Source organism: Phalangium opilio, unplaced genomic scaffold, assembly GCF_054372755.1.
Source record: "Phalangium opilio isolate 3A_F unplaced genomic scaffold, DU_Popi_V2 ptg000217l_1, whole genome shotgun sequence".
Classification (NCBI taxonomy): Eukaryota; Metazoa; Arthropoda; class Arachnida; order Opiliones; family Phalangiidae; genus Phalangium; species Phalangium opilio.
This window is the reverse complement of record NW_028324218.1, coordinates 9,781,283-9,799,858: the sequence shown is the minus strand read 5'-3', so window position 1 is coordinate 9,799,858 and position 18,576 is coordinate 9,781,283. Positions and strand designations below refer to the sequence as shown.

Sequence of the window (18,576 nt, the reverse complement as noted above, 5' to 3'; positions counted from 1 at the left end):
CGTGCCAAAGATAATAGCCAGAGCAGCCAGTTTCTCTAATTTACCCCCTGCAACATGGTCAACGACCAGCAACGTGCAGAATAAGGCCACAATGGCGAAAATGATGAATTGCCTTGAGTTCATGATGAGGTTTATGTTCTGAAATTTAGAAATCCATCATTAAGCGCAAAAGCTATAGTTTTCAATCAATAAGTTAACTAAAATCCTAAGTATAACACTACCAATTTCCATAACGAAAATTGGTTTAATTAGTATACAAAATGGTACAGATGTGACACCTGGCGACATAATTGCCCAATTAAAAAAAAACCGCATAGCCTAAAGTGGTTTCTCTAACTGTACCGGCCCTTAATCCAACCGAAATAGAGATGTAATTCTTTAATTTACCTTTCGTTACTTACAGTAACTTAGAAAATAATGCCGTGAATTACCAATTTTTATCATACCGTAATTTTACAAATATAACGCACAATAATAATTATGTTCCATTGAGTTATGTTAATATTGTAAATCGACAGAGCAAGCAAATTTTTATACTTACAATCTCGAAAGTTCGAAGAAATGTGATACTGAGCGTACAATTCAACTTCGTTTTTATACTCTTAAAAACTACAACCGTTAATTCCTTTCCTTTGTAATTACAAAAGCGGTAAAACCTCCATCCGCAACAAAGGATGGATGCCTTTCCGTCATTGGGTGTGAATAAAAATCGAACAGCCAAAAATAAATTTACTTGGGAAATCGTCGCCTAGCGCAACGTGACTCTAATAGTCAAAGATATGAATCTTTATTTAAAATTAATTAAGCACTAAATTTATCAAAGAGTTATTACAACTAAAATAAGAAGAAAAACAAAACTAGGAAAAATTTAACTTCTGGCGGTAGTGGGGAAGGAAGTTTTATCGACAAAAAAAAATCGGATGACTTAATTTCAAGTATTATATTGATTGAAAAGAAAAGAAAAATAAGTCTTTTCCGATATATTATGTTAGGGGGAAATGGATAATCGGAATATATTTGGTAATGGGGTATAGAAAAAATGAGCTCAAGTGAAACCGCTCCGGGAATTATTATTAAATTTAACTTAATTTGGCTTTTGGTCTTTGCGGCTTTAACGTATGCATGTGTATTGTTGTTGTAAGAGTTGGGATATGTTTATCAGGGTTCGAATGCAAAAAAACTAAGACCAAAATAGCCTACGGGTTTAGCCCAAAATTAATGAAATTTACCAGACAACTCACTTAATAAAACCCATCACCAAAATCTTGAATTTTCATGAATTTAAATGCTAAATTTTTTTTAAAAGATAGTTTAAGGTGTTAATGGTTTCAATTTCAAAAGTATTATTTAATATCATTTATTATTTTTATGAAATATTTTAAGAATGTTTTATTAAGCAGTGACTTTTGAATGACATTTACAACAATTCACGCATCCACTTAATATATAAAACTTTTTAATGAAATCCAACATTTCAAGGCCAGAAAACCCCAATAAAAGCCAATGAGCTGGTTTTTTGGTTTTTTTTTTCAAATATAAAACCGGCGTTGACTGTCGAAAAAGCCAGTGTGGCTGTTGATCCAATAAATGTTTAGACCTGCGGTTTAATTCACTAGTTGCTTATAATGAAACAGTAAATTTGCATATTCTGAACACGTCTAAACAGCTTTTGAAATGCTAACTTCTTCTGGAAGTAAGTTTGGAGGCTTTTAGCGGTAGTTTCTTAGAAACGGGGTAATAACGTCTGTTGTGGAAGTGTATGGTCACTGCCTTCTCTAATACTAGGCCTTGCGATAGGAATAAAAGTGGGGTGGCAATTAGGATTTGAAAAATGGCACTAGATGTCGCTTTTCTGAGGTTTTAAACTGGCGGAAAATTCAAAACTATGGGAAATTGTTAGCAACGACGAAGTGTAATCTGTTAAGTTCGTCTCGAAAAAGAAAGCAAAAAACCGGTCAATAAACCGGTTCATGATGCTGAACGGTTCCTGAGTTCGAAAAATACTAGTTTAAATTTGGTGTATGTTTTTTTACACTTGTCAATGGCGTCTGCACGGAAATTTCAACCCATCACAGCCCTTAAGTTTTTCCCAAAAACTGCCACTGCCAATGAAATACCTTAAGTTTGATTTGGATTGCCCAATGAGCGAGCTTAGGAGAGGTATAAGGAGATATACTTTGGCAGCTGAATTCGGACAAAGACATTATCTCCTATATTTTAACTATCCACTTCTCTAGTTTAGCAGACGATGTGCCCTGGTCAATGGTCATGGACCAGGTTATTTAGTCCAGTTTAAAAAATCCTTATTTCCGTTCCTGGTCCGCCATAAGCGAAAGACGTGACGTAATGCGAGACTGCACAGTACGAATTTATTTTCGTCATCGCAAAAATTCGCCTCAGAAAAGAGCCATCTAACGGTAACTAAGCGCAAATTCAAAATGTCACATAAAAAATGCTTCTGTTGTACATTTCAAGGCCTAGTATTAGAGAAGGCAGTGGTATGGTAACTATTTTCAGTCTAAAAAGTGCGTATAATTCCTCTCCGTCTCTGCGACTCCCTGGAATTTTGGAATGCTCTATTATGAAAAACATTTGTTTACTTAATATAAGAACTTTGGAATGATAGACTATTTTCGTATTTGTAGTTTTATAAAATTTTGCAAAAATATCAATCATAATTTGGTTAGAAAAATCATGGATCTTTATAGTATTTGTAAACGAAAACTTAAATTAACGCCTACAATGAGCCTAATGAAAAGAAGGAAAAAACAATAGGAGCTTAAATTTTAACATAATTAAAACTTTATCTTTAAACATCGGACAATTTTATTTATGGTCCCAGGGTTAAGATAGTTCTGATTAGAGATGTATGTAATTTACCGTCCGGTCCGTAACTTGCCGGTATTTTAACAAATACCGATCAAAAATTACGGATTTTTATATTACCCTAATTTTACAACTGCAAATTACCAAACTGTTGCCGAATTTTGCCGCTTAGGGTCAAATTTTTTTGAAAGAAACTATAAGAGTACTAGACTGCCAGAAACTTAGAAACTAACCCTTTTTACTGAAGAGTCCAGTTTTTGCTTAATTTCCTATTAGTTCGTGCTGTTTAAAGCACGTAAAGTTGGTATTAAGTGCTCAGAATTCAACATGGTTTAATAGACTAAATGCAAGTGAAAAATCAAATTATCAACAGAAAGTAAATTTATTTTTTTTTCCAAATTATGAATCTTTTATTTATCCCGTAGATTATAGTTTTCAAAAATTACGGTAATACCATATTTCTAGGTCTTGTACTGTAAATATATTGCATCTCTCGTGATGTAGATCATAGTAGGTGATAGTTTCTTTTTTTGAGAAATCCGATACCAGCATGCATGATGGTATCTTAGGCTTATTGTTTTATCTTCTATACATGCCTCAACAAATTATGTCTAACTGATCATTGAGTAACTTTTACAGAAAAATTTGAAAAACCAATGTCAGTTGAAAAACAGAACTTTATTTGTCACCAGACTGTCATAATGGTTATGTACAATTAAAACCATGAATTGAGTTTATATACATGAGGTCAGTTGAGGTTACTTGAGGTTACTTCAGCTCCATTCAGCTGCATCTGAAATCAAAATTTCGATTCGTTCTTACTTAATGAAATCAAGCATTTCAAGCTTTAGAGACATACCATTAATGTCCATGATGATGTCCAATGTGAACCGGGATATAATGATGTCCATGATGGCCGTGCTTCCTTCCGGTACCGAAGATAATGGCGAGGGCTGCCAATTTCTCCAATTTACCACCTGCAACATGGTCCACAACCAATAACGTGCAGAATAGGGCCACAATGGCAAAAAGAATGAATCTGTTTGAATTCATATTGAATTTTGGATGAAACTTGAATCTGCAAAGATGCAAGACAACTGTGTTATTAAAATACGTTGAAAATTATTATATTTTTTTGGATAGTTCTTAACTTACCAAGCTCAGTACTTGCAAGAACGATATGTCTTAGAAATTGAAAGGGTTTCAGTATATATAGAGAAACTCCTACTTCCTCCGTAATATCTGTAACAAGCTCTTGGTCCATCATGCGAGACGTATAAAAAACACTTCCTTTCATACGCTTTATTCTATAGACAATCGGATGATCAAAATTAGGTATTAGGAAAAAAAGTGACAGTAAAACGTACGGACGTGAATTGGATTGTGAAACCAGATTATATTGTACGCTTTTTTCTTTTCAAAATAACCTAATTATATTAAATTTAGCATAAAGAATTAGATAGAATTAGATTTTCATAGAATTGTTTTGCAATTATGTATGTCATAATTCAATTTATGGTAACGGGTGTTTTTTAAGGAAGTACTTGAACGTGTAACGGACATGCCTCGGAATCGGAACTACACAATCGGATGTTTTTTTAAACAGTTGTTCCTTACACCATTGGGAAGCTATTTAAGGTTTCTTAGTATTAATTACCTGGTTTTTTCCTATCTTTCAGGAAAATGATTGCATTATTAGCAAATAGTGATTGAAGTAAAAGAAAATGATTTTTAGTGAATTTCCACCCAGTTAGATGTCAGAAATTAAAATAATTTTAAGGATGTAAGGATAATTACATTTATACTAATTGTTCGTTTTAACTGGTATTTAAGCATAGGTAATAGTAAGTTTTATTTTTGAAGATTCAGGATGTTTCACTGAAGTCGTGCAACGTTACTTATTATATTAGCAAGATGTATTATTAAGCTAATAGTAAAAATTAAAATATGTATACAGGGTGGCTTCGGTATTTGTGGCCAATAGCTTCTATGGGATAGTATTATTCCACTGAAAATAGTATGTTTCCTACCATATTGTGTTGCAGGATTGATAACGTGAATAATAGATATGTAATGCAATAGACTGCTGTAATCGAAATAATGTTTAACCAGAAGGGAATAAGAGAGAAGGGACACACTTTATATCTCCATAATGCTATACACTCGTAACAACAGTCTTACTAACCTCAAATCAACTACCCTTCACTGATTGGCTATCTAACTTCTGCCTTAGCTGTGACGTCACATAAGGTGACGTCTCGGTTGACGAATAAAAAGTAGTTTTGTTTACAACTTTACTGCGCAATTAATTTAGATACACGGGTATTGAAAACATACCAAAATCAGATAATTTGAAGGTAATAAATATATGAAAACTAATTATTCTGAATTAATATTAAAAAATACAAATTAGTTTCAATAAAATACATACTTGAGGTTATAATTACACAAGAACGAAACATCGACAGCCCTAAGCCTTTGGAGAATGAAAATCTAGCAGACAAATGGGCCGATACCGCGGAGAACTTATAGAACTATTTTTGCAGTAAATTGGTTAAAAGCTGTGTACTTGCGCAAAGTTTTCGCGGTTTTCTTGAGGTTGGTCGGACTCTCGTTACCAAAGCAGGCTCTAATGTCTCCCTTCTCTCTTATTCCCTTCTGGTTTAACGTATTGCCTACAGTTTAAAGGGAGGGTGAAGTAGAAAATCAAGTGATTTTTTATCGATTTTTCCACTAATTATAAGACCAGTCTGCATAGTCAAACATCCAGGAAATACTTCCGAATGATTTTAAAGTTCAAATTAGGTTCAGATTTTAAGGATAATTTTAAAGAAGGTCCTCCGGCCAATCGCGTAACGTCCTGCCTTTTTATTAACAAAATTCTCGTGGCATGTTACGTGTTGAATGAAATTTATCATGAGATGTGATAAAATTCGCGCGCGACGTGATAATCATGGCGCGAGACATGGAGCGTGCCACGAGAATTTTGTTAATAAAAAGGCAGGACGTTACGAGATTGGTCGGAGGACCTTCTTTAAAATTATCCTTAAAATTTGAACCTAATTTGAATTTTAAAATCATTCGGAAGTATTTCCCGAATGTTTGACTATGCAGACTGGTCTTATAATTAGTAGAAAAATCGATAAAAAATCACTTGATTTTCTACTTCACCCTCCCTTTAAACTGTAGGCAATACGTTAAACATTATTTCGATTACAGCAGTCTATTGCATTACATATCTATTATTCACGTTATCAATCCTGCAACACAATATGGTAGGAAACATACTATTTTCAGTGGAATAATACTATCCCATAGAAGCTATTGGCCACAAATACCGAAGCCACCCTGTATAGGGGTTTTTGAGAACAAAGATTTATAGAAAAAACTAATTGTATTTTTGTCCGAAAAGGTTATCTTGGGTTACATTATGAGGAAAATAAACTAGTGTTGTAGCTTAGCAATAGACTTTTTTTCAAAAATTGAGGGTATTATAGTTTGGTGTTTGGCTATAGCTTCTTGTCTTAGAACAGAAAATCCGGTATGTGGAAAACCTAGATTTTACTTCAAAAACGTTATATTTTGCTTCAAAAAAAAGGACTGTTATGGAGTGGTATCTTTGAAGTGTGAAATCTATTTAACTTTTTGGCTTTTCACCATTCAGATGTATCGTTTTAAAAACACTTCAAGCATATGATACCTAGAACCCTTTTGTATATGAGTAAAATACATATTTCAATGCTAATTTTAGCTATAAATATCTTTATTTTATTGCCCTTATTACATGACAATTTTCAATTAATAAATAAATTCTTTCAATAATAAATTAGTAAATACAGTTCTTATAAATAGTTTGCAATAGATAAAAGAGAGTTGTTCTCTAATGCTTCCAGTCCATCTCCATCATACTGAAACGAGAAAAAAAAAAACAAAAAGACGTCGTTAATTCTTCATTTTTCAACATAAATTCCCCTGTTTATGTAATAATCGAATGAATGCCTAATAGATGACGCTGATTTTTATTACTAAGCTTAAAAAAATCATGGGTTTTCCCGACGAGGAAAATGATGTCAACCACATTGTAAATTCATCAATAATTGTAGAACTACGCTACGCAGACGATAAGCGTCATTCGTTTTCTGTCTCCTGTCTCAAATCATTCATTCAATGTTCATTTAGTGTAGTTCAATAACTATGTCATCCATGAAGTTATTGGTGATGTTTATCGCTGCTATTTGATATTCATCAAGTTCTCAAGTCGTTGTTAAAGGGAGGGTGAAGAAGAAAATCAAGTGATTTTTATCGATTGCTCTACTAATTATAAGACCAGTCTGCATAGTGAAACATTCAGGAAATACTTCCGAATGATTTTAAAATTCAAATTAGGTTCAGGTTTTAAGGATAATTTTAAACAAGGACTTCCGACCAATCGCGTAACGCCCTGCCTTTTTGTTAACAAAATTCTACTTCACCCTCCCTTTAAATTAGTTTTGTTGAAATTTGCTAGTTATAAGGAGATCTTTGTTCACGTTCCTAAATATTCTGTGTTACTTGTTAAGATCTATGCCTAAACGTAATTGCTATTTTCATTGACGTCTTCATTGTCTTAACTTTTAATCACTAATCACTATTTTAACGAACTTCATTAAGATCTGACTTATGTTTTCATAAAAAAATGCTCCGGTTTTTTAATCCCAAAAGATCGGTTCTATCTTACAATTTATGAGAGCCGATTTCGATTAGTTTTTTGTAAATTCAAATCCTTTCAATCTTGTAACATTTTTCGTGGAACATAAAGACCTATGTATTTCTGAAGTAATGACAATATACACTGATGTTTCTAAAATTACCTTACTGAACCATGTTAAGTTACTTTAGGTCAAAGAATTTTCTAAAATTACCATACTGAACCTTCTAAATTTACATGATGACTAAAACCTTTTAAAAAAAAAACCTTAGTGAACAATGTTAACTTACTGTTCTTGATGATGGTGATGATGTCCATGATGTGGAATAAACACTGGAATATAGTTGACTCCATGATGAGACGGTTTTCCTGTACCAAACATGATAGCTAAGGCTGCTAATCTTCCCAATTGACGGCTACCACCTTCTACTTGTAACATACACAAGGAGCAAATCAATGCGACGAAAACCATAGTAATAACAATTCGGGAACTCATGTTTATGATGGTATTAATAGTTTTAATCTTAAATAAAATCCAATGTCTTTTTCACTAGATGTGATATCGAATTGTGTGACAATTGAGATAAAATCCAGTCGTTTTTATATGAAAGATAAAACTTCCTTCGGTGCCAATAGATTTCAAGTTCGACGACCATATTTTAATGTCTGTTATAACGGATTATAAAAATATCCTCTTAATCCAATAATAGTGGATAAAGAGTGAAGATATGTCCTTGTTTTTTTTAAAGACATATTATATTTACTTCAATGGGTAGCTTCAACGTGATATTAAGTGATTAAGGGAGGTTTCTCCTATTGAAAAGGAAAATGTGCAGTTTTTCAGTGTCATTATCATACGAGGGGCTAGTCATTCGCAAAAATTTTATACACCTGATTTCCCATTTCTGAATTTTTGTGGGAATTCCGCTGATTACTGATTGAATTCCTTGATTACCGTGATTACGATTTTCTTAGGTGATTTTGATAATCTTTACACTGATTTCTCGTCATTGCTGGAAATTACTTATGATTTCCGTTTGAATTTCAATGAATTCCGGTGATTGTTTTGGTGAATGCCGTGATTAACACTGGATTCTTCGTGAATTTCGAAGAATGCAGTGATTATTTCTATTTCAACTGATTAAGATTTTTATTTTGGATTTTCGAATTCCTCGATTGATTATGCGTGATTTTTTCATGAAATGTGTGATTTCCGGGGTGATTACAAAAGATTACTAGTAAATCATGTGATTATTTCTGACTTTCTCAAGATTTCACGTGATTTCCCGTGTTTATTGGAGATTTCCAGGGCTCCCACCAGGTCCCTAAAAGTCCCTAAAGTCCCTATTTTCCTACAAGGTCCTTAATCTACCCTAAAATTGGTATTCGGTCCTTAAATCACCCTATTTTTATAAACCTCAGAAAAAGTATAAGGGTGACCTGAAAATGTCTTGTCTGAGATTTGACCAGAGCCCCAAATTTGCGGACCTCGCTTCGCTCGCTCCGGTTATTTATGATTTACTTAATGTTAAATTTAAACGTATTAATTGGCTAATTTTTATAACAATAACAAATCGTGCAAAAATTATTCGACTGGTTTTCATATATGTCCGCCATGTACGTTATTGCAAATGGTCAGAGAAATTTGTTCAAGTTAGTCACGGAAAACCTGGAAAAGTCAGGGAATTTCATTCCAAAAATTTTGTACGAACCCTGTAAAGGCCCAAATTCTAGTTCAGTGGATTTTTTAAAAAAACAGTAAACATAATACGAAAATAGTTACTTCTAATCAAAAAAACCTTCCTTATACATTAGAGCCAGTATCAAGTCTTACCTACCGCTCCCTTAGAATAAGACTATAAACAAAAGAAAGTCAGAAATAATATCCTATTTTGTCGAAAAAATAAAAAAGAGTAATAGGTTAATAACTTTGTGATATTTTCACAGAATAGATATCATTTTGTTTTACCAGTGGTTCCTTTTTGGTTCCTACTTTTAGAATTTAGGTCCCTATTTTATCCTATTTTTATCGTGAAAAGTCCCTTTTTCCCCTATTTATTTTTGAGATTTTGGTGGGAGCCCTGGATTTCTGATTACCTTTGATTACCCACAAAAATTATTGTGATTACTTATGATTTTCTAAGAATTCTAGAAATAAAGTAATCGATTCCTACAGTTTTTTACACCTGATTTTTCAAGTGACTAACCCCTCGTTATCATATCACGATGTGGAACATTTTTTATATTAAGTAATTCGAAATATGCTTAGTTATAATATTTATGTTTTTATTTGGGTTTTGTTTATATTAATGATGCGTTACGATGGGTGGGCTGGTATTCAATTTTTTTATTATTATTATCGGACTGATCTGTTTTTAATTTGGTAAATTTACTTAAAATATTATGTTATGAAAATATATTTTTGGATTTTTAGAAATTATGGTATATGACATTAATTATAATCACACTGCTGGTGCTCTGCTCTTGTTCAGTAATAATTAAGAATAAACAGATCTGTAGGGGTGTATGTAGCCATGAGGAAAGAAGTTCTAATGTAATCATGACTTTTTTAAAATTATTATACTATTTAATAACGAAATCTCAAACCTTTAAATTAATTAATTAACAAATTAAATGGAAAATAATAGTCAAATTTAACTTCTATCCAATTATTCAAATACACTTAATACACTGATAAATCTGGCATAAATTAAAGGGAGAGTTCTTTGGGTCAGACTGATTAAAAAGTGTCGACCCTAAAACAAGGAAATGTGGAGGGACATATATCAGAGTGCCCATCTTGTTTAGACACTTTGAAAAGCCACCAAACTAAGAACGTTATTGAGCCTTAATCTGGAAAAAGTGTACGTTTAAAGGTAGAAGTGAGCCTTAGCTGAAAATCTAAAGTAGTTCAAAGTGTAACAGCAACGGAGCGGAAATTTTGAAGAATACTTTTAAATATCGATGCTAACTTGGTACGAATAAAAGAAACAATACCTTCAAACTCTTTCAAAAAACCTTCAGAAATTGCAAATAAAGGGTTATGTGCTATAATGTTAGTTGTGTACAAGAATGCAATTAGTAGATTTGCGAAATTTTACTAACTATTTCATCCAACGCGAACTCTTTGTCGACTAGATAGTGCCAGTAAGGTTGTGTCTTAAATATAAAATATGGAAAATCAACTATTGTTTGCACCTGTGTAGAAGTTATCCTAATATGCATTGGTTGGTCTATCAAAATAATAAATAACCCTAAAATGTCTCAGATTCTAACAATGTCGGAAGGCGTATTTTGTTGAACTCGAATTAAATTGGTCGGGTTCGTACCAAATATTGAAGGCTTTCTTGGAAACACTCATTCGTAACATTCTCGAGGAAACAGTGATTTTCTAATAAGGGTTTTTGTCCTACTCTATATATGCAAATGAACTTCATGACTTGCTCAGCTCAATCCACTAAATTTGATATGAAAATATTGGGGAAAAGTTACCTTTAAACTAAGTGCATAACAGGATAGCTTTCTAAAAATAAAACAATTGGTGAGGGTGTATTCTTTCGGATGTTTCGATAGCTTCGACTAAAAATAAAGCCTACTACACATTGCTTGATTTGAAGCGTAGCTTACGAGTTTCCTCGCGTGGATAGCGTCGCCAGATTTCACTATGGTCTAAACACAAGCTTTGGAGCAACTTTTTCAAACGCATAAGCTTCGCAACGCTCCAAAAATGCGCCGTTGTGTGTACTGTGTAGTAAGCTTTATTCTTTAAAGACGGGAGGAAAGACGTTAGCACTGTACCTTGGCGCAAAGTAAGCTTAATGACTAGTTGGACTAACCCTCTAGAGATTATTTCACTTAAAATATCCTTAAAAAAGATTTACATATAATATTATCATAGTAGCTCCCTTTGCTCTCCATATGTGACTAAAATCAAAGATCTTTAGACCCAATTTTAGAAACTTGTGCTTAATATTTGTACTTTATTAACCTTCAATTCAAATAAAAATTCCGTAATTTCTTAAAACTGCTAAAAAATATTTTTATTCATACAACTGAACAACTATTTACATTTTGAAATGATTATGTAGTGCAATATATTGAAAGCTGATTTTCTTAACCGTGGCTAAAAAGAAATAATATAATTAGCCCTAATACTAATAAATTATATATTAAATACTTACTGCCCATGATGTCCTTCAATATGAATTGGAATATATTGATGTTTATGTCCACCTCCTCCGCCACCGTTTAAACCGCCAAAGAAAAGGGCTAAAGCCGCAAGTTTCTCCAATTTACCGCCTTCAACTTGCTCCATCACAGCAATGATGCAGAAGAAAGCGAGTAACACAAAAGCGTATTTACTGCTAGGAGACATATTTGCTTTGTTATCTAAATATTTTATGTATTTTAATCCAATTTGTTCGAAGATGTATGTAATTATGCCAGTATTTCGAAAATTATGATTGTATTTATACCGTTTCTATTTTTCCTTCATTTGATCCTCTGTTCCGCATCATATAATGCATCTTTGTTCCGATATGCGGTAATCAATATTTATATTAAGATATAAGTGAATTTTTTCCTTTGAAGATTTTTTTTATTTTATATTTAAATTTATAAAAATGCATATATTAACTTTAAATTATTTAATATTTTTAGATATTTTGAATACAAAAATGATGATAAGGTGATTTTTTTCCTACGAAGATATTAAATATATTTAAATATATGAAAATGCATAAATCGACTTTAAATTATTTAATATATTTAGATATATGAAAATGCATAAATCAACTTTAAATTATTATATACTTAAATTTATAAAAATGCATATATTAACATTAAATTATTTAAAATATTTAGATATTTTGAATAAAAAAAGATGATTAGGTGATTTTTTTTCCTCCGAAGGTATTTAATATATTTAAATATATGAAAATGAATAAATCAACTTTAAATTATTTAATATGTTTAGATATTTTGAATTATAAAAAAAAAGTTGATAAGATCACCCATTAACCTTAAACTGTCCCTAGCTAAATCTGGAAGTTGTATTTTATCTACAACAACAATTTTGCAATTATCACATTCTTCCCAAACCACATAAATTATTCAATCTCTTGAAACTAACTTCAAAATTAAAGAGCGCCAACTATATTCAATAATATGAACTACATTATGTTCGGTGTTCCCATCTCTTGCATTAAAAAATTACCCCAAATTATTTATTGGTCTATATTGAGTGAAATATCTGCATATGCTTTTTGATAATAACTTCCAAATCTAACCGTTTATAGTTAGTAGAAACACTGCCTTCTCTAATACTAGGCCTTGAAATGTACAAGAGAAGCATTTTTTACGTGACATTTTGAATTTGCGCTTAGTAACCGTTAGATGGCTCTTTTCTGTGGCGAATTTTCGCGATGACGAAAGTAAATTGGTACTGCACAGTCTCACATGACGTCACGTCTTTCGCTTATGGCGAACCAGGAAGGGAAATAAAGATTTTTTTAAACTGGACTAAATAACCTGGTCCATGACCATTGACCAGGGCACATCGTCTGCTAAACTAGAGAAGTGGATAATTAACATATTGGAGATAATGTCTGTGTCCGAATTCAGCTGCCAAAGAAATCTCCTCCTACCTCTCCTAAGCTCGCTCATTGGGCAATCCAGATCAAACTTATGGCATTTCATTGGCAGTGGCAGTTTTTGGGAAAAACCTAAGGGCTGTGATGGGTTGAAATTTCCATGCAGACGCCATTGACACGTGTCAAAACATACACCAAATTTAAACTAGTATTTTTCGAACTCGGAAACCGTTCAGCATCATGAACCGGTTTAATGACCGGTTTTTTGCTTTCTTTTTCGAGACGAACTTGGCAGATTACACTTCGTCGTTACTAACAATTTCCCATAGTTTTGAATTTGCCGCCAGTGTAAAACCTCAGAAAAGCGACATCTAACGGCATTTGTGAAATCCTATCTGCCACCCCCCCCCTTTTATTCGTATTTCATGGCCTAGTATTAGAGAAGGCAGTGGTAGAAACATGGATATGTATATGTAGAATCATATTAAGGATTCAAAGTTAGGTCACAAAGCTGGCCACCAATTATGCTGTGCACCCGCGGTGTTAGACTGCTGTAAAGCGAGGTGGAAATAGCTAGGTCACGTGTGGAGATGAATTATAGCTCTCCGAAGAATCCTGATTGGTGGGTTTAAAATTTAACCCATGCGCAGAAAGAAAAAATACGAATTTCGCCCTCACAAGGTTGGGCAGGGGGGGTTATAAGTCATATTTTTTTCTGGCGAACGGACGCCTAAGTTCAATGCCTTGTGGAAAGTATTAACGTGGAGTCCATATAATGTTAGTATCCATGGTAGAACCATCAGATTTAGTAAAGAAATTTTATTTCTTCACTAATGGAGAAAATTATCAAACAAAGTCGATGAATTTCCTTTTCATACGGCAACGCAAATGTCTTTTGAAATTCATCTGTTGAGGTTGAATGAAAACCGTAGGTTTCTCTTAAAATAAATTATTTACTTTTTTATCGAAACAGATGCGGAGACACCCTCCATTAATTATTCGTTAATTTTCCTTCGTAATGATATTTTAAAGCTAAACACTCCTTCAAGCAAAGTATGATGAAACTAATTAAAGGAAATAAATAACGCTATAAATATTCATCGACTGTTCTGAAAATAATCATTCTAATTCAGCTTTCATTCGTCCCAGTCATTCAAATTCAAAGATTCCTCGGGAATAATATTATCAATATGGTTTCTACTCGTGTAGCCATCATTGCCGTTTTGGCCGTTTTGTGCATTGTGGCTTGTATGCAACAAGTAGAAGGCAGCAAATTAGAGAAGTTAGCCGCTCTGGCAATCCTGTTTGGAGGTCTTAATGGAGGCGGTGGTGGTGGACATCACCATCATATTCCAGTACATGTTGGACATGGACATCACCAGTAAGTGCTACAGTAATTGAACTAATTGGCTACTTAATGATTGAGAGAGTAAATCAACATGCACTATGAAAGAGAAAGCCAAAAATCTTTGTTTCGAGACGAGTTTAGATGAAAATTGATTAGGGCTGCTTTGTGTGATTAATTAGGTTTGCTCAGGCTATCAATTATGATGATTGACCACCATCCGCTACTTATGTTTTATAGAACGATAAAAGAACCGGGAAGAGCTAAACTAATAATTTTTCATTGAATCTTTACAGCCATGGATAAAGAAGAAAATTTGCTGTTGAAGCCTGTTTTTAATTTATGTTTATTGAAAATAAAATGTTTTTAACACAAACCAGAATAAATTTATTTCGAAGAATAGTACAATGAAAATTTTCAAACCAGGGACAGGGATAGATTTCATTTTAGAAGTAGGAATTTAGAACGGTTATTATTTACTTCAGTCCGACTCATAGCCCAGTATAGAGCCCCTCCATCCAACACGTAACGAAAAGTTTAAATTATATTATTGGCTCACTTAAACTACGTTTTGATGGCGTTGCTGACGGGGACGGCGAAAAATACGTAATTCCATTTTACCTCTGTTGCTATGACCCGCCTCTTCTTCCATACCCCCCATCCCGTGGAAGGGGGTCCGGGACTTTGACGCGCGCCCAGATTACTTTGTTCTCCATTCCTACTTCTAAAATTAAATCTATACCTGCCAGGGACGAATAATACTATAAAGGACAGATTATAAAGGGAAAAAGTTGAAAAATACTTGATAGTTCGCCTTCTAGCGGCAGATAGAAGTAAACCGAATAGTGGGGTCATGTGGGGGAATCAACGTTCTAAAAAGGGACTGAAAAAACTGGGGGAACAACATTAGCCACGTGACAAAAACGTCAGTGATTGGCTAAACGGATTCACGCCGGTTCCAAATTTTTTACTACTAATTTTCTTGAAGCCTTGAACAAAACTAGATTAGAGGACTAGAATAGAGTCAATGTCGGTTTTAGTTAAAATACATTGAACAGCCTTTTAATTGTTATGATTATCTACAGTATATAGTATAATAACATCATAACTTTAATTATGCGTAATTGAGAAATTGCGCCAAAACCTTTTTTATTTTAGAAGGAGATGAGCTTACAACGCCTAGTTTTGTCTAGGTGGCGCTAGCTTTTTCCTGGATTTGACTTCGTATTAACCCTCAGAACAACCTTCATTTTGGGGGCTGAAAAGGGGCAAGCAAACTTATCATTGGTTGATTTGTAGCATAGTATGGGGCTCTATGGGCTGGAATCCGTTTTTAGTATTTTTCGTCCATGTTCAAACCAATTGTTTGTGTTGACACTTAATCCGTGGTCCAGTTTCAATGGTTCTAACCATACTGTTGGTATACTGACTAAAGGGTCATCGCTCAAGCTAGACGTCAAAGGTGGGGAGAAGTAGCTTAGAGGCGAAACAGTTAACTGGATCCCATAAGAGAATGTATAGTTCGTCTTATTAAACCACACAGTCCATACCCAATTTTCTCGTTATCACGCTTACGACACCAAATTGTTGGAAACCACCTAGTTTCAGTAGGAAAATAATATCCCGTGGTAGCTCTTCGCCACAAATAACGAAAACCTCCTTTTTATTGCCTTCCGTTCACACAATTTGAACCACACCAACTAAGTCGTTCAGTTTTCTCAAGGTTGGGTCCGCAAACTCCTAGCCAATGAACTTGTTTAAAACATCCTATTCTAGACCCGTAACGTTTTATAGCTATATGAGTGTGTTCTTTAGGTCTGACTGAGTGAAAAGTGTCGAAGAACATGTGGTATAAAACATTTAGTTTCGGAGTTACGGGCCCATAAAAATTTTACTCTAAAACAGACATATCAGATTGCCCGTCTTGTTTTGACAATTTCAATAGCCTCCAGTCTAAGAACCTTTATCCAGAAGAAGTGTACGTTTAAAGGTAGAAGTGTGCCTACTCTGGTAAACTAAAAGTAGTTCAAAGTGTAATAGCACAAAGGTTTGCAGTTAATGTTTCTTTTATTCGTACCAAGTTAAAATGCTTATTTAGAGGTATTTTTCAACATGTCCACCATTGGCATTAATATACACATTTTACCGTCTTTCGAACGGTTCTTGGATATGTTAGAAGGTCCGTGGTGTGTTTCGGATTGTTTCACACCCTTGAGTTATTTTTCTTCACAAGTCGTCCACATCACGGACTTCACTCTTGTACAGTCGAACGAAAAGTACTTCAAACTACTTTTACATTACCAGCTTAGGCCCACTTATACCTTTAAAAGTACACTTCTGCTTTCTTAGATTGGAGGCTATTGAAATTGTCTAAACAAGATGAGCAAGATGATAAGTCTTACTCCCCATGCGTGCCAATTTCCTTGTTTTAGTAGCCAAGGTTTTGGGGCCCTTTCCTCCAAAACTAAATGTTTTAAACCCCATGTTCTTTAACTCTTTTCACTCAGACCCAAAGAAAACACCTTTCAATTTATGGCAGTCTTATCAGGAAACACCCTGAATACCAACTTAAATAGTAAACAAACATTTTTGTTTTTTCATAGTAAATAATATAAGCAACACAATTTAAAATACTTAAAACCATTTATTAATATAAATATTTGAATAGATAATCACAAACATACTAGGACTCTACATGTACAAAACACTACACAATGAATGACAAAGAAGAAGTGGATCTCATTCTTGAAGTTGTTTACATTCCACTGGAAAATAAATTGAAAAATTAACATTAGAAGCAAAATATTACGTTGATAATATCTCATTTATTTAAGAATTGTTCAGTGGTACTTCATGCAATTTATTATAATATAATTTTAACTTACTGTCCATGGTGGTGCCCAATGTGAATTGGAATATAATGATGTCCATGGTGTTTGTGTTGCTGTTGACCGGTTCCGAAGATAATGGCCAACGCCGCGAGTTTCTCAAGGTGTCCGGCAGAGACATGCTCAATGACCATAACAGAGAAGCAAAGAGCTACCAGGGCGAAGACAATAAATCTGCTGGAGTTCATCTTTGAGTTTTTTTTGGCTGATAAATCTGTGTACGAAAAATCCAATTCTTTATCAGTAAAAATACAAGTAAACAACGAAGACACAAGTAATCCTTTTGTATTTGAAACTCACTAGAGCTTTTGAGATGTTCTCTCTAGATGAGATGTAATGGTTTGACTGTCAGTTGAGTTTCTCGGCCAAGTTTATATACTGCGAATTCATTTCCTCTCTCATTACCGATTAGATGTATATAAATATCCCTTTCCCTTTTTTAAAAATTAAACTTGATGTTTTCCGTCAGGTAATTTATATGACTTATTTTCGACACGTTCTAATGTACCTTACGTTATATAATATAAAAATACCGGTTTACTGCCCGAAGACAAACCATGAAATTAATGTTTTTTTAGAAAAGGATCACGTACACATTCTTTGTTTAACTCTTTTTTATCTCGATCACGATATTCGCGGGCGACACGGCTGACTTTCCTACTCTTGAAAAAAAAAAAGAGTAGTGCTAGGCGTAAACTTGTTCCGAGGTTTTCAATTTGATATGGTTTGCTCGACAATTTAACTTGGAAATGGTTTATATATTTGGAGAAAGGACGATGTAAACATTTGGAAAGATATATATTTGGAGTTAAGAAGGGTGCATGTATTTGGAGTTTAGTTTTGGATGCATATATATTTGGAGTTTAGTTTTGGATGCATATATATTTGGAGTTGAGTTTTGGATGCATATATTTGGAGTTAAGTTTTGGATGCATATATTTGGAGTTAGGTTTTGGATGCATATATTTGAAAAAATTTGGAGAAAATTTACGTAAATAAAATCGTTTAAAATTAAACAAAATGCGAAAATAAGTCATCTATGTGTGATTTATCTTGTGGCTAAGGAAAAACAATGCAACACTAGTTTTAAAAATCAAAAGATAATAACTCAGACTTCGTATGGCTTTCTATGCTTAATTTATTATTAAAATCATTCAATGTTGAAGTAATTAAATTAATTATTGTCTAGTCTGCCTTGAAATATCAGATGCTACGGAAGCATATTGTACACTTGACACC

At 33.5% G+C, this 18,576-nt stretch overlaps 1 long non-coding RNA gene across 1 annotated transcript; it reads right to left on the bottom strand.

The window, feature by feature from the left end:
• Positions 1-17,074: 17,074 nt before the first annotated feature.
• LOC149616212 (uncharacterized) lies at positions 17,075-17,534 on the bottom strand. The gene is made up of 2 exons (XR_016375760.1): positions 17,335-17,534; positions 17,075-17,214 (listed from the first exon to the last, which is right to left on the bottom strand). It is a non-coding gene; the product is annotated as an uncharacterized LOC149616212 (long non-coding RNA).
• Positions 17,535-18,576: the final 1,042 nt, after the last annotated feature.